The 12896-nt window shown below is 36.8% G+C and overlaps 1 protein-coding gene across 10 annotated transcripts in view; it reads right to left on the reverse strand.

Moving 5' to 3' along the window:
* CDH18 (cadherin 18) overlaps positions 1 to 12896 on the reverse strand; it is a 625567-nt gene that overhangs the window by 397355 nt on the left and 215316 nt on the right. The window contains exon 1 of one of the 10 annotated variants that reach the window (XM_084508745.1): positions 10230 to 10248. The exons of the other annotated variants lie outside the window; for them this stretch is intronic. The gene's annotated coding sequence lies outside the window, so the exon portion shown is untranslated. Of the gene's footprint in view, positions 1 to 10229; positions 10249 to 12896 lie in introns of those variants that run through there. 10 annotated transcript variants of the gene reach the window in all.

Here is a 12896-nt window from a genome sequence, read left to right on the forward strand (position 1 = left end):
TATACAGTCCCTCTTTTACATATTTGTTCCAAAGATTTTCCAACTGCTTAGGGAACAAATATGTGCTTAAACTGGGAGGTTGGGATTTGGTTTGAAAACTGGCAGGAACTCATGACTTACACATGGGAGGAATACTGCTAAGCTGAATGGCAGTATCTTGAAAACTGGTAAAGGCATCCAAACATTGTTGAGTTCAGAAATTATCAGACATGCAGCAAGGAACCTCTGCCTGCAAGAGATTGCCAGTGAGGTGACTGGAACACTGTTGAGGACAGCTGTGGTCAGCTGGAGTTGCTGCATGTCCAAAGGGTCAAGCAACTTTCAGAAAAGCAAGATTGTGGTCCAGGAGTTCCCTTTCCCTCTTCACCATTAGAATCTGAAACACCATTTTAACAAAACTACATTTTTCACTGGGGAAGAATCCTATCTCCTCACACTAATTACAAACAAAACAACAAAAACAAAACAAACACACACACACACACACACACACACACACAAAGCCTTGGTAATATATAACAGCCACAAAAACAAATAAACAAACAAAACAAAACAAAACAAAACAAAACATACCGCTCAAATGAAATTATGAAAACACTCATGAAGATTCTTCCAGTCTTCCAGGCATATTTCAGTGTCAAGGGAAAAAAGTTCATAAAATTTCACAGCTGGAAGAAATGATTAATGTTTAGAAATCACTTCACTTTACTAAGACACAAATTGTGAATTCTGTGCTACATAATGAAGAGTTTCCATGTGAGAACTGGGCTGTTCAAATTATAGGACCATACAGCTCTGAGATCTCAGAAGCAACAGCCAAAGGATGTGTCATTTCACTAGCCAATCCTTCAACAATGGCAATTGTTGGCCTTAGTGATGATACAGAACATTCAGCCTTACTCTCCCATCACCATGGAGAGAATCACAGAAACCCAGATGTTTAGCAGGTGTTCATCTACATTCCTCTGAAACTGCATTTACAGTTAAACAGCAAAAATATTTAAGCCATGTAAAGTCATCATGCTAAGGCTTTACATTTGCAAGGCCTTATTACAATTTATCTTCTTCAAATAGAGTGAAGCACCATTGAAACAGGTGCATAATAAAGTAGGTGTGATCTGTTATTTATAGCACACCAACACTGCAGTCCCTTGAAATCATATGATAGAAACTTTCTTTAAAGCAGAAAATCAGATGTTAATTATAGAATGAAATTACTGGTGAACGATGAATTAAATAAAAGCGGGGGAGGGATGATGGGAGTGAAAAACAACTAGCACTTTGCTTATACATTCAACTTAATTAAACTCCATTATTCCATAATCCAAGCACCTTCTAAATTGCTGATTTATAATCAAAATGTTTTTTTTTTTTTTTTTTTCTTTTAGATTGGCCTGTTATAGAAACTTCAGTAAACTTGCATCTAAAGGAAATTTAAGTTGCAAACATGTCTGCAACTAAAGTATCACTGCCTCTGAGAAGTTAAGGCTCTTTCAGTTATGTTGAACTGGGCAGCTAATTTTATTATATGTACATGTAGGCTGGAGATCTAAAAGCAGTTTGGCCTGCAACTTTGTTTTCCATTGTCCAAATATAAATATATTTTTCCCGTTAGATGGCATTTGATTTCTTTCCTTCATAGAGGTGTTTCTTTCTTCCTCAGCTATTCCTTTCATAGCTTTAAAAAGTTGGGTTCTAAAGTTTACATTTCTCCTCTGCCTTTTTTAGCTTGTGTTGGCAATGTGCAGACCTAAATTAAGCATGCCCCAAACCAGACAAATTATCTTTTAATTTCTACTTTTCAAGTATATATTATAGAAAAGGAGATTATATTATTGATTGGACCAGATGGCTATCTTGCCTTCTTAATATGTTAATATTTATTACAATTAAAAAGGAAGACATTCTCAGTAATTCTTTGGATTTTACACATTGCAACAAGAACAGGTCATCATTTGCCATTATTTTCACAAACAACCATAGCTTTTAGAAAATAAAATACAAACTTTTAATTTAGAGAAGTTATCTTCAGTATAAATCAGAAAACAAAACAAATCAAAACACTTTGTGATTGTTTTTAACTGTGGTATGCCACAAGTTTAGTTTAGTTTTAATTCCATGTTCAGAACTCTCAAGAATATGGAGGTAATTAGAAAGGAAAGCTTGCAGGTTTGCAAGTTCATCTTTAATCTACCTTATCCTACCTGAAATGTCATAAGTAATAGGATGTTTTTATGACTAACAATATTCTCATTATTCTTCATTTATGGTTCCACTGAAATAGTCATCTTCATTTTTTTTCTTTAATGGAAACAATGCTGCTTATCACATTTTCTCTGCTCCAGTGAATAGCCTTTTTGATGTAAGTTAGTTCAGATGAAGGTTCTTCTTTTTAGTGGCTTGACTTTAGGATAATTTACTTTTATAATTATTACTTTTATTGAAGAATATTTGTAGTGGGTTTACGTGGCAAAGTTTTGGTAGCAGGGGGCCATAGGGGTGGTTTCTGTGAGAAAGATGTAGAAGCTGCCATGTTTGTGAAGGGCCCCATTGTTTTCCAGATCTGAGCCAATAAGCGATGTTGTTTTGTCCCTCTGTGAGAGCATATTTAAGACAGGGAAAAAAACGCTGCGCCACACAGCAGCTGGGAGAGTGAAAGGAGTGAGGAACGGCCTTGCAGGTGCCAAGGTCAGTGTAGAAGGAGGGGGAGAGGTGCTCCAGGCGCTGGAGCAGAAGTCCCCTGTGGCCTGTGGTGAGGACCATGGTGAAGCAGGATGTCCCCCTGCAGCCCATGGAGTACCACGGTGGAGCAGGGTTCCACGCTGCAGCCTGTGGAGGAGACCACGGTGGAGCAGGTGGACCTGCACTGATGGAGGCTGCTGCCTGTGGAAGACCCCTGCCGGAGCAGATTCCGGGCCGTACCTGTAGCCCGTGGAGAGGAGACCACGCAGGAGCAGGTGACTTGGCAGGAGCTGCTGCCCGTGGGGGGGGCAGGTTGGAGCAGTTTTCTTCTGAGGGATGGACCCTGTGGTATGGACCCATATCTGGAGCAGTTCTGGAAGAGCTGCTGCCTGTGGGAAGCCCACGCCGGATCAGTTCATCAAGGACTGTATCCTGTGGGAGGGACCCCACAGCACAGGGGATGAGTGACCGAGAAGGAGCGGCAAAGAAGAAGTACTATAGACTGACCATAACCCCCGTTCCCCCATTCCCCTGCGCCGCTCAGGGGGAGGAGGTGGAAGAGGGTGGATGGGGGGGAAGGTGCTTTTGGTTTCTTTCCTTTGTTTCTCACTTTTCTAGCTTGTTAGTAATGAGCAATAAATCTTACTACCTCCTTATGCTGAGTCTGTTTTGCCCGTTACAATAATTATTGAGTGATTTTCTCGTCCTTATCTCAGCCTTTGAGCCCTTTTCACATATTTTCTCCCCCCATTCCTCTTTGAGGAGGGGGAGTGAGAGAGCGGCTGTGGTGGATCTCGGCTGCCCACTCGAGCGGAACCACAACAATATTCAACCAGCACCTCTTTCATGCTAAAGTGTAACTGCAGGAATAAAAAAGTAATATATAAAAAGCACATGAAAGGGGAAAAAAAAAAAAACAAACTTAACTGATGAAAATAGTGTCTGCTGAATGGGCATTCTGGCCATTCAGTGGTACATGTAAGGTGTTTCAATAAAATGGAAGGTGAAGTACAGCTCAGTTGTGCTGCTGTGTTTGCAATAAGCTACTCTTTCCTACATGCAGACTCATGTTCAACAAGAGTTCTGATTTATATACAATATCTGTCCTCTGAGCAATACAATCAGGAATTATTCCAATGCTTTTCTGCTTTTGTTGCAATCTTTCAACTAGAATCATAATCTAACTGTAATAAAAATTATGAAGATAACGTACCAGGAACATAAGGGTTTCAAGACCCAGAGAAGGGTAGATTAATTTAGGCACAAGCCAGAAGTCCCAAACATATTTGATTGCTCTTCCCTTCGATGACTAAACAAATTTTTATGCTTTCATTGTGTGTGTCTTGGCACTTTACAAAAAGCTCTCAGAACTCACATATTTTTATTTGTCTGTTGTGATTTAGTGCTCAAGAATGATGTTTGGGAGAAAACCCACGCATTTTAATAGAAAAGTAAGTAGCAAAGTTAAGTTGTTTTCGTATGCTTTGCTTGAAATTCATGGGAGAGTATTGTTACACACACATACACTCATGTTGACCTCTTATGAAAATGTTTACTTATGCAGAGTCCACATAGCCACATAGCACAGGCTAAACTGCTCTTCTGTTGGTAACACTGGCAGCAGGAATTTCAGTAAGTAGGGTACTCTGCTACCCAGTGAAAATCACTATAAAATAAAATTAACCACATCATCAATAGAGAGAATTTAATCTCAGATACATGAGCCAGACACTTACGCTTGGGTATACATGCTCTGGATTTATTTACTCCCTATGACAGTGAGTATAGAGCATAGAAGAGAAAAACACAACTATTCACACCTGAGGAAATGCTATGATACAGATTTTTACTTATGAGTTAATGGAAAAAAGAAAAAAAAAAAAAGAAAAAAAAGAAGTAATCTTGCTTTTTCTCTTAAATAAAAACATAGAATGAAAGAAAACATCCATTCGCTTTTATCTGGGTTACTCGCTTCTCTCTCTGTCAATGCTCACTTTAAGACGCAAGACCCTTCCAGCAGATTTATTTTCATTCAGTAACACCTTTCCAAATATGTTGCGTGGGAGTTCTGCAAAACTATACAGATATTTCTTCCTTGTTTTATCTTATTGAATGTTCATTCCTTCGAAATATTTATCTCAAAGCAAAAAGGGAAGTGTATACAAATTTGATAAGGTACTCATACAACACACATTTACGTCAAGAACTAAAAACTGCATTTTATGAGAAGCTGGAGTCCTAACTACTACATCTGTTATAAACATATCATTTCACCTCTTAAAATATTTATTAACTTCATAAAATTGTTTATTTATGCCTCTTCTATTAATGATACTAAAATTAGATCACCTAAATAACTGTGCAATATGCTAAACCATACACATCGAACCCTGGAATCTGTAAAATGAGTTTGACAATCTCACAAGAGCAGGTTGGTTTCATACTGGTTTTATCCCAGTTTTATGAAGCATCAATTGAAATAACTGAAACAATGAAGCCACTCTAGCAAACAAAAAATAATCCTGATACCACTAATATAATTTTCAGTGCCACAAGATGTTTTGGCAGCCGAAAGTAGGCATGGGTTCAAACTCATCAAAGCAAAGCTGGCACTGACTATTAACATGACAGTCCTTTTATTTATTTATTTATTTATTTTTCTTTTCTTAAAAACCCCAAAATATGTGGAGTTCAGAAGTTAGGAGGATGTATGAGGAATAACCCCCTTTTCGTACTCTTTTCTATAACTATTACCTACTTATCACTGCTAGAGATACATTCATTACCTATGCATAACATTTCTTTGAGAGTGGTTGGCCTGTTTTGTGCTGTAATCCTTCCGCTGTGTTTATGTCCTCTTACTTTCTTATAGATGTTATTCTACAGAACCTTTCTTCTATGTGCCCAATTCATAGTGATAAAACCTGGCATTGCACTAATACATTTTAATTTGAGTTTCGAAGGGTATTTCCACACCAAAGGAATAGAGGCAGCTCTGCTACATTTTAACCCCACAAATGGGAGTCCAGTGTAGGGACACTTAAGTGTATATAAAACCCAGGTTAATATAAGTCATATTTGCACAACTATAGTTCCCATTACACAAGCTAGATATGCTGAAACTGTAGTTTAACCTTAAACAGACCTTAGATGCATATTTGTATATGCATTCACAGGTCTACATGTAAATAAATCATATTTTTAAATGAAGAAAAAAAAAAAAACAACAGCTTTTGAAGGCTTAAATCAAAAATGTGTTTTTCCTCAGTGCAAAGTTAAAACTAATTACAAAAATTGGTTTTATCTAAGATTAAACCAATACTTATTATTTAAGAATATCTTCTCCGATTTTCAATATCCAGTTTTTCAATCATTTTCAGGGACTTCCTTCTCTGTCCTAGCCCCTTTTCTGAAGTAAAAGTGGGAGAGGTCATACACTGATGAATACAAGAAAAAAAAAATCTTTGGCTGGACAAAAATAATCCCATATTTGCAAGTGAAAAGCTGTGCTGTCTGAAAGAAAGAAAGAAAGAAAGAAAGAAAGAAAGAAAGAAAGAAAGAAAGAAAGAAAGAAAGAAAGAAAGAAAGAGAACCAAAAAACTCCTTTTCTCTTAGGCAAAAAACTGACTGGCAACAAGTTTCAGAACAGCCATCCTCCTTCAGACCCATGAAACTCTGTGGACATAACTGCCAACACTCAAATCATATATTCCCACCCTCTGTGATAGAATAAATGACCTTATTAATCAAAGTAACTAATTATACCAATCAAATTTAAGTTCAGTCTCACAGGTAATTCAATTTTATTGCTTTGGTTTCGTTAAACATAGGCAGTGGTTTGAATGGAATTTTTCCACGGGAAGATAAACAGAAAATCAATTCACCCATTAAGCTGAAATTCCTTATGAGAAGTTTTGCTTCTCAGTCATGATCTTCCCCTTATTTTACAGTTTTAAGACTAATAACACGACAGGTAAATCTTTTTTAACTTCTGAAGGATAGACAGTATGATTTCAGGAGACCGCTTCCACCTTTTCATTCTTGTCATTAATCAGTCATCAACCATGCTTAAACAAAGGAAAGGGGAGACACTTGCACTTTTGTATAGATTATTCAGAACAACAGAGCCTTATGAAGGACAGATCACTTATTATCCAAGCTGCCAACATCTCATCCTACAGGAAAGAGGGAAACCAGCTGCATCCTGCATCCTACTCTACCAGAGATGTTGCAAAGAGGGACATGTTCACAAAGAATCAGCCTGTGACTCAGTCAAGGGATATACCTTTTTTTTTTTTTTTTTGAAAAACATCATTTAATACTTCTCAAGAACATTGAGAAGTAAGTCACAATCCAGATCTATAAAACCGGGATTACTAGTCCATAAAAACTGTTAACCTCAGATACCCTGTCATATGTAGGCATTCTCATTATTAAAGTCAGCCATTTTCCAGAAGAAAATCCACAGATTTTGGAAGAAACACAGAACAGCTAATATTGCTGCTGGAATAATCTATATACTTTAGAATAGATATTCAGTGATGCTGTTAAAATGTCCCATTTTAGACAGGAAGTACCAACATTATTTGCATTTGCCAGACTAAATCGTCAGATCTGTCATCTATTAAAATCAAATTAGATTTGACAATCAGGATTTCAACTGCAAACTGATCTTTTGTACTTAATGTTACTAAGAGCCTGAGACACAAAGAACTATGTACTAGCACCATGAACATATTGTTTGCTCAGATGAATCATTTTCACATTGGTATTTAATTGATGTAACTTTTGCTTCAGCTACACTGCAATTACCGTGTCATGTTCCTGATAGAATAGATAGAAGAAAAATAAAAATGTCTAAATTACTGTCATTTTTTTTTTTTTTTAAGGACAAAAGTTTAATTAACAGTTATAAAAACTCTCAGCCCAATAATATGAAAAGCTATGTACACGCATAGAGGTCTCAAATTTCAATATGGAAATACTAAAGCTTGATTACTGATGCCAAACAATATGCAACATGCACAGAATACTGCCGCAAGCCCACAAGTAGAGATGAAAACCATTGTGTTGTGATGGTAGTGACAGTGACAGAACTGGCAAACCCAACCATTTGCTGTGGTTTAGCCCCAGAAGGCAGCTCAGCACCACAAAGCCACTTGCTTACTCCTCTCCAATGAGATGAGGTGGAGAATCAGAAAGTAACGGTGAGGAAACTCATGGGTCGAGATAAAGACAGGTTACAAAGTAAAGTAAAAGCTTTGTGCGAGAGCAATGGAAAATAAGGAATTATTTCGCTACTTCCCATTGGAAAGCAGACGTTCAGCCACAAGGCGAGGGACTTCCCTCGAGCCAGCCTGGGCCAGCTGTCCTGGCTATGTCTCCTCCCAACTCCTGGGGCACCCCAGCCTCCTGTCAGGGCAGCATGAGGAGTTGAAAAGGCCTTGGCTCTGTGTGAGCTCTGCTCTGCAACAACTAAAACATTTGTGTCATCTTACCTATTTTCATCAAAAATTCAAAACAGAGCACCATATGAGCTTCTGTGAAGAAAATTAACTCTGCCCCAGATAAAATCAGTCCACCATCTTACTGAAGAAAGACTGTCATCTAAGATGAATTTTATTTCAGCAACACTTAAGGTGCAAGAGAATGGAAGCAGAAATCTATAAAGGGTAAAAGTTGATTACACCTCTTCGGTAATCAACACCAACTCTCTGTCAGTGGTGTGTTAACTTACAAATTTTACAGAACATCTACAGTTTTGTTTCCTCACGAACACCACAATGTGCAGCCTAAATCATACAAGGAACGTAAGATGTACCTCTACAAGCATCTTTAGCAAATTACTTTCAAATACCCCACCTGTGATCACAGAAACATTTACTCTACAAATCATCCCAGGGGATCGGTTGGTCACTGACACAAAGAACTAAAACACTATGGTTCAAACTGAAAGAGACCCAGAATTTTATCATTAATGAAGGCAATACAATCAAACTAAATTAAACAGTTGTAACTAAGATGGAGTTTTTTTTGCTAGATAAAGGTCATCCACAAGACTTGGAAGTCTGTATGGAATTCAAACCCCATCAAAGTGTCATTTTTTTATGGGTCTGCTGGCACATCCATATGCATCATCCCTATCTGCTCTAACCCGTGAACCATTCCAAAAGTTGTTAGAAGTGGCAGGCTCTTACTTTCAGCACTGTGGGGAGACATAAACATTAACTCTGAATATCACCTAGGATATTTTAGCTCTGGGGCTGTGAGGAGTATACTTTAACTGAGTCTCTCTTAACGCAGGATGAAAGCTTTCATGCAGAGCTCCAACCTGATTCCTCCATTCTAATCCATCAAAGCCATCTTCAAGTTTTGCTGTATGAACTCATGGGATCTCATTGGGACAATTCAGCTGGCTGGAAGGGTGTTCAGTTGTGCATACAGTACTTTGTTAATGATCAAGGTTAGGACTTCAAATAAGGCACTGTTTGTGTTTTTTTTTTTTTTTTCTTTCTTTTTGTTTGTTTTGTTTTGTTTTGTTTCTGTTTGTTTGTTTGTTTGTTTTTTGGGGGAGGTGGAAATAGCAATGGCAAAAACCTACCAATCAAAAAAAAAAACCTGCTCCTCCATGAATTTTACTTGTTGGGGAAAAAAAAAAAAAAAAGGTAAAACAGAACAGAATATTCACTTGAAAGAATGAACTCTTCTGTGCCACTGTTTCAGTGATTCCTGAAGAACACTAATCCTTATACAAGACATGGATAAAAAACAAGATTTATGTTAAAGAAGTTTATTTTTTTTTTCTCTTCTACCATACTTCTCTCTCTCCTTCTCCCCTCCCTTTTAGTTACTTGGGAAAGTTAAGAAAACATAGATGTTAGAAAAAAGCCAGCAAGTCAAATCCAATAAAATATGTACTTCTCTTGACTATGGATACTTTACAGATTTAGCATCAACTTTCAGAGAATATAGAACTTTTTAATCTAAACCTAAATACACTATGGAAAGTGAGAGTATCTTCAATCTCAGATATACACAGATTTTTCAGAAATTCAGGGGTTTGTGTTGCTTTGGAAGGCTACCAATGCATGCTTGAGAGCCTGAATAGGTACTGATCTGTGTAAATACTGACCCAAGAGAACATCAACATTTTAAAATAGGATGGAATTAATTTCATGAAGCAGTAAGTTCCACAGTACTTCCATTGTCTGACATATTTAACCTTTATCCTGCATACTACTACAGCATACTATTGCTTTGTGTGGTCATTTTAGGTGGCCTTCACTGCCTTCAATTTCTATCACTATTTATATCAGCAGCTACCTTCTTACAGGTATACATTTCTGAGCGACACTGTCACCACAGACAGCCCATCCCCTGATACCCTTCAGAGAAACTTATGGCTCTGTCCCCAGCATCATAACGATCTGTCCTCTTCCTGCAGCAGGAGCCCATGCTTTAATGGCAGCTGCTCTGGAGCAAATTACACATGAATCTCAATTGCCTTGCAACAGCCTTTCCTTATTACAGCCCTCCATGCTACTAACCTGTACAACTCAGTGCAGAGAGCATTTTTGTGTGCCCTGCTAGTTTCACTTATTGACAACGGTAAGTTTAACTGGTCAAGGATCCCTCCTCAGTCTCAACTCTGATGACACATTGGTGGTCTGAAAATGTAAGAAAAGAGCACTTTAAATTTACTTTGAACTAATTAATTAATTAATTAAAAAACCCAAACAAACAAACAAAAAACAAAAACAAAAACAAAACAAAACAAAACAACAACAAAAAAAAAAAAAAAAAAAAAAAAAAAAAAAAAAAAAAAAACAAGGAACAGTTTAGGTGAGGCAGGGTAACAGACCATGATGGTATAAGATGATTGATTAGCTGGGGGACAATTTAGTAAGCCCAGTGTGACTAAAAATTTGAGAAAGCAAAAGTTAAAATAATTTAAAAAGTGTTTTAAATTAAGTAGCTTTAAAGCAACTACTGATGTATTTTTAATTTATCAGAAAGACGGGTTTTCCAGCAATAGCAAGATGAAACACCCTACAGGAACTGGAAAGCCAAAATACTAAATTGGTTTTCCTCAGTGATGTCAGAAGCTGATTTTCATCTCTTCATTTTGCTGATAAAAAGAGGTTAGAAATGTCTATTGTTTTCCATCCACAGCCTAGGAAACAAGGCAATTTGAGACTCTGAACTCAGTGATTTTTCTTCCTATCACAAATGATCTATAAGTTTCATTACTCTATGATCTTTGATTCCTCAGGCAGAAGTCGTGTCATATAAAATAAGCCTCCTAGAAACTGAAACAAAACCAGACATGCACAGAATTCCAAACAAACAAACAAACCTTAGTACAAAGCCTTGTTTCAGTTTATCTTAGCTGTGTTCTGCCTGCAGAGCTACTACCCATTGTCAATTTGCCAGCAGGTGATGTATTCACTTGGTTCATTGTTAAGACCAAGTACTTTTCCTATACAAGCAAAAACTCACAATGAAGAACCAAGCAATCCAAACAACTGCATCTACCAAATTAAGTCGATTTCTCTCCACTGCTTTCCATGCTGAAAGCTCATTTTCATGTTCCTCATTTGTTCCTTAGACATTCTTCGTCCCTGTAGGACAGGCATGATAACATAAAAGGAACTTCAAAATTTTTCCACAAAGAAAAATTGCAAAATAATACTTCTGGATTATAGCTCTTCCCAGAGATCTGATGAAGAAGAGATCCCATTGCTCCTTTTAACAGATATGCTCAACTTGAAAGCATTTGCTGTCTTCATTACTGAAGTGTCATCACGAAAAAAAATGGAAATAGTTAACAACTCCAGCTGTTTATTACCTTTTAATTCACTATGGCCATGCTGACAAGTTGCTGTGATGCAACTTGTAGTGATTGTAGTGAAGTAGCTAATTTGATATTCTTTATAATAGTGGCTCTCTGGGGATTAATAAAAGAATTCAGTCACTATAAATGTGTTCTTGGTTAAGTACAAAAACAGCAGTAGAGGTAAGCAGTGGTTGCTTCTAAGCTGGTTTTGATTTCACAGCCTTTGTCAGGTATCCTAACAAAGTCAATAGTTGCTTTCAAAGACGGGTACAAGACAGTAATAATATTGAGGAAAGCTTTCTAAGTATTTGTATGATAATTTTAGACATATTTCCATTACACAACAAAATAGCTATGCAGAATTAGCAGTTTTGGTAGAACAGGAAGACAGTTTGAAGTAGGCCCACTGCAGTTACTTTGTTTTGTTTTGTTTATTAAAGTACAATATGTTGTGATATAAAACAATCTATGACACAACAGGAACTGACTAGTATGTCTTGAGACTAAGACTCTTGCTGTCTGGTTACTGAAGTGACTTCAAAACCCAAGAATTCTGTTTCAGTGGAGAAAAAGAAATAATAATAATAATTAAAAAAAAAAAAAAAAACAAAGAAAAAATATTTGAAATTCTGACTTTTTGGTATGAGTACAAAAATGAAACAACTTCAGAAACTAATAGGGTTTGAGATAGCAATTACTCCTGTAAAAGCCTCTGATTTCAAATAGCTGTCTGCCTGTTTTAGTATGCCAATTTGAACTAGCATTTCCCTACCTATATTAATTATCTTAATCAATAGAATACATGTATTATGCTACATCTTTTCCCTCAGACTTCCTTAGGAGAATTATTAGAAATGCTATAAAAAAGTAAGAAACCAGAAAAAACAGTTAGATGGAAAGGACACACAATACAAGAACAAGAATATGAACAATGAAATTGATGAAATGCTGAAAAGACCAGGTTTGAATCATTCTTTGTGACTCACAGTAGCAATCTTGAAACTCTGCCTTCCAGATTCCTGTCTTGATTACTGACTTGCTGTGTGTGTGCACACTTTCCATCTGCAACCTAAAAAAACTTTCCAACAAAACAAAATTTTTCATCTGTCTTTTCATATTTCTGAAAACACTTTTTTTTTTTAGTCTCCATTTTGCAACCTGTTTTTCCATCAAAAACAGGGGAAAAGGAGACAAAAAACGTTAGGCATAACCTAAAATACCAAAAGGCATTATTGTTTAAGACAATCAGTATTTGACTGAATTTGATATGTGTTTCCTATTATAAATGCTTATGGATGTATTCTATCAGAAACAACAACAACAAAAACAAACAAACAAACACATGAAACAGCACATGTGTCGTGGTTTAACCCGGCTG

This window comes from Aythya ferina, assembly GCF_964211825.1.
Source record: "Aythya ferina genome assembly, chromosome: 2".
In the NCBI taxonomy this organism is placed as follows: domain Eukaryota; kingdom Metazoa; phylum Chordata; class Aves; order Anseriformes; family Anatidae; genus Aythya; species Aythya ferina.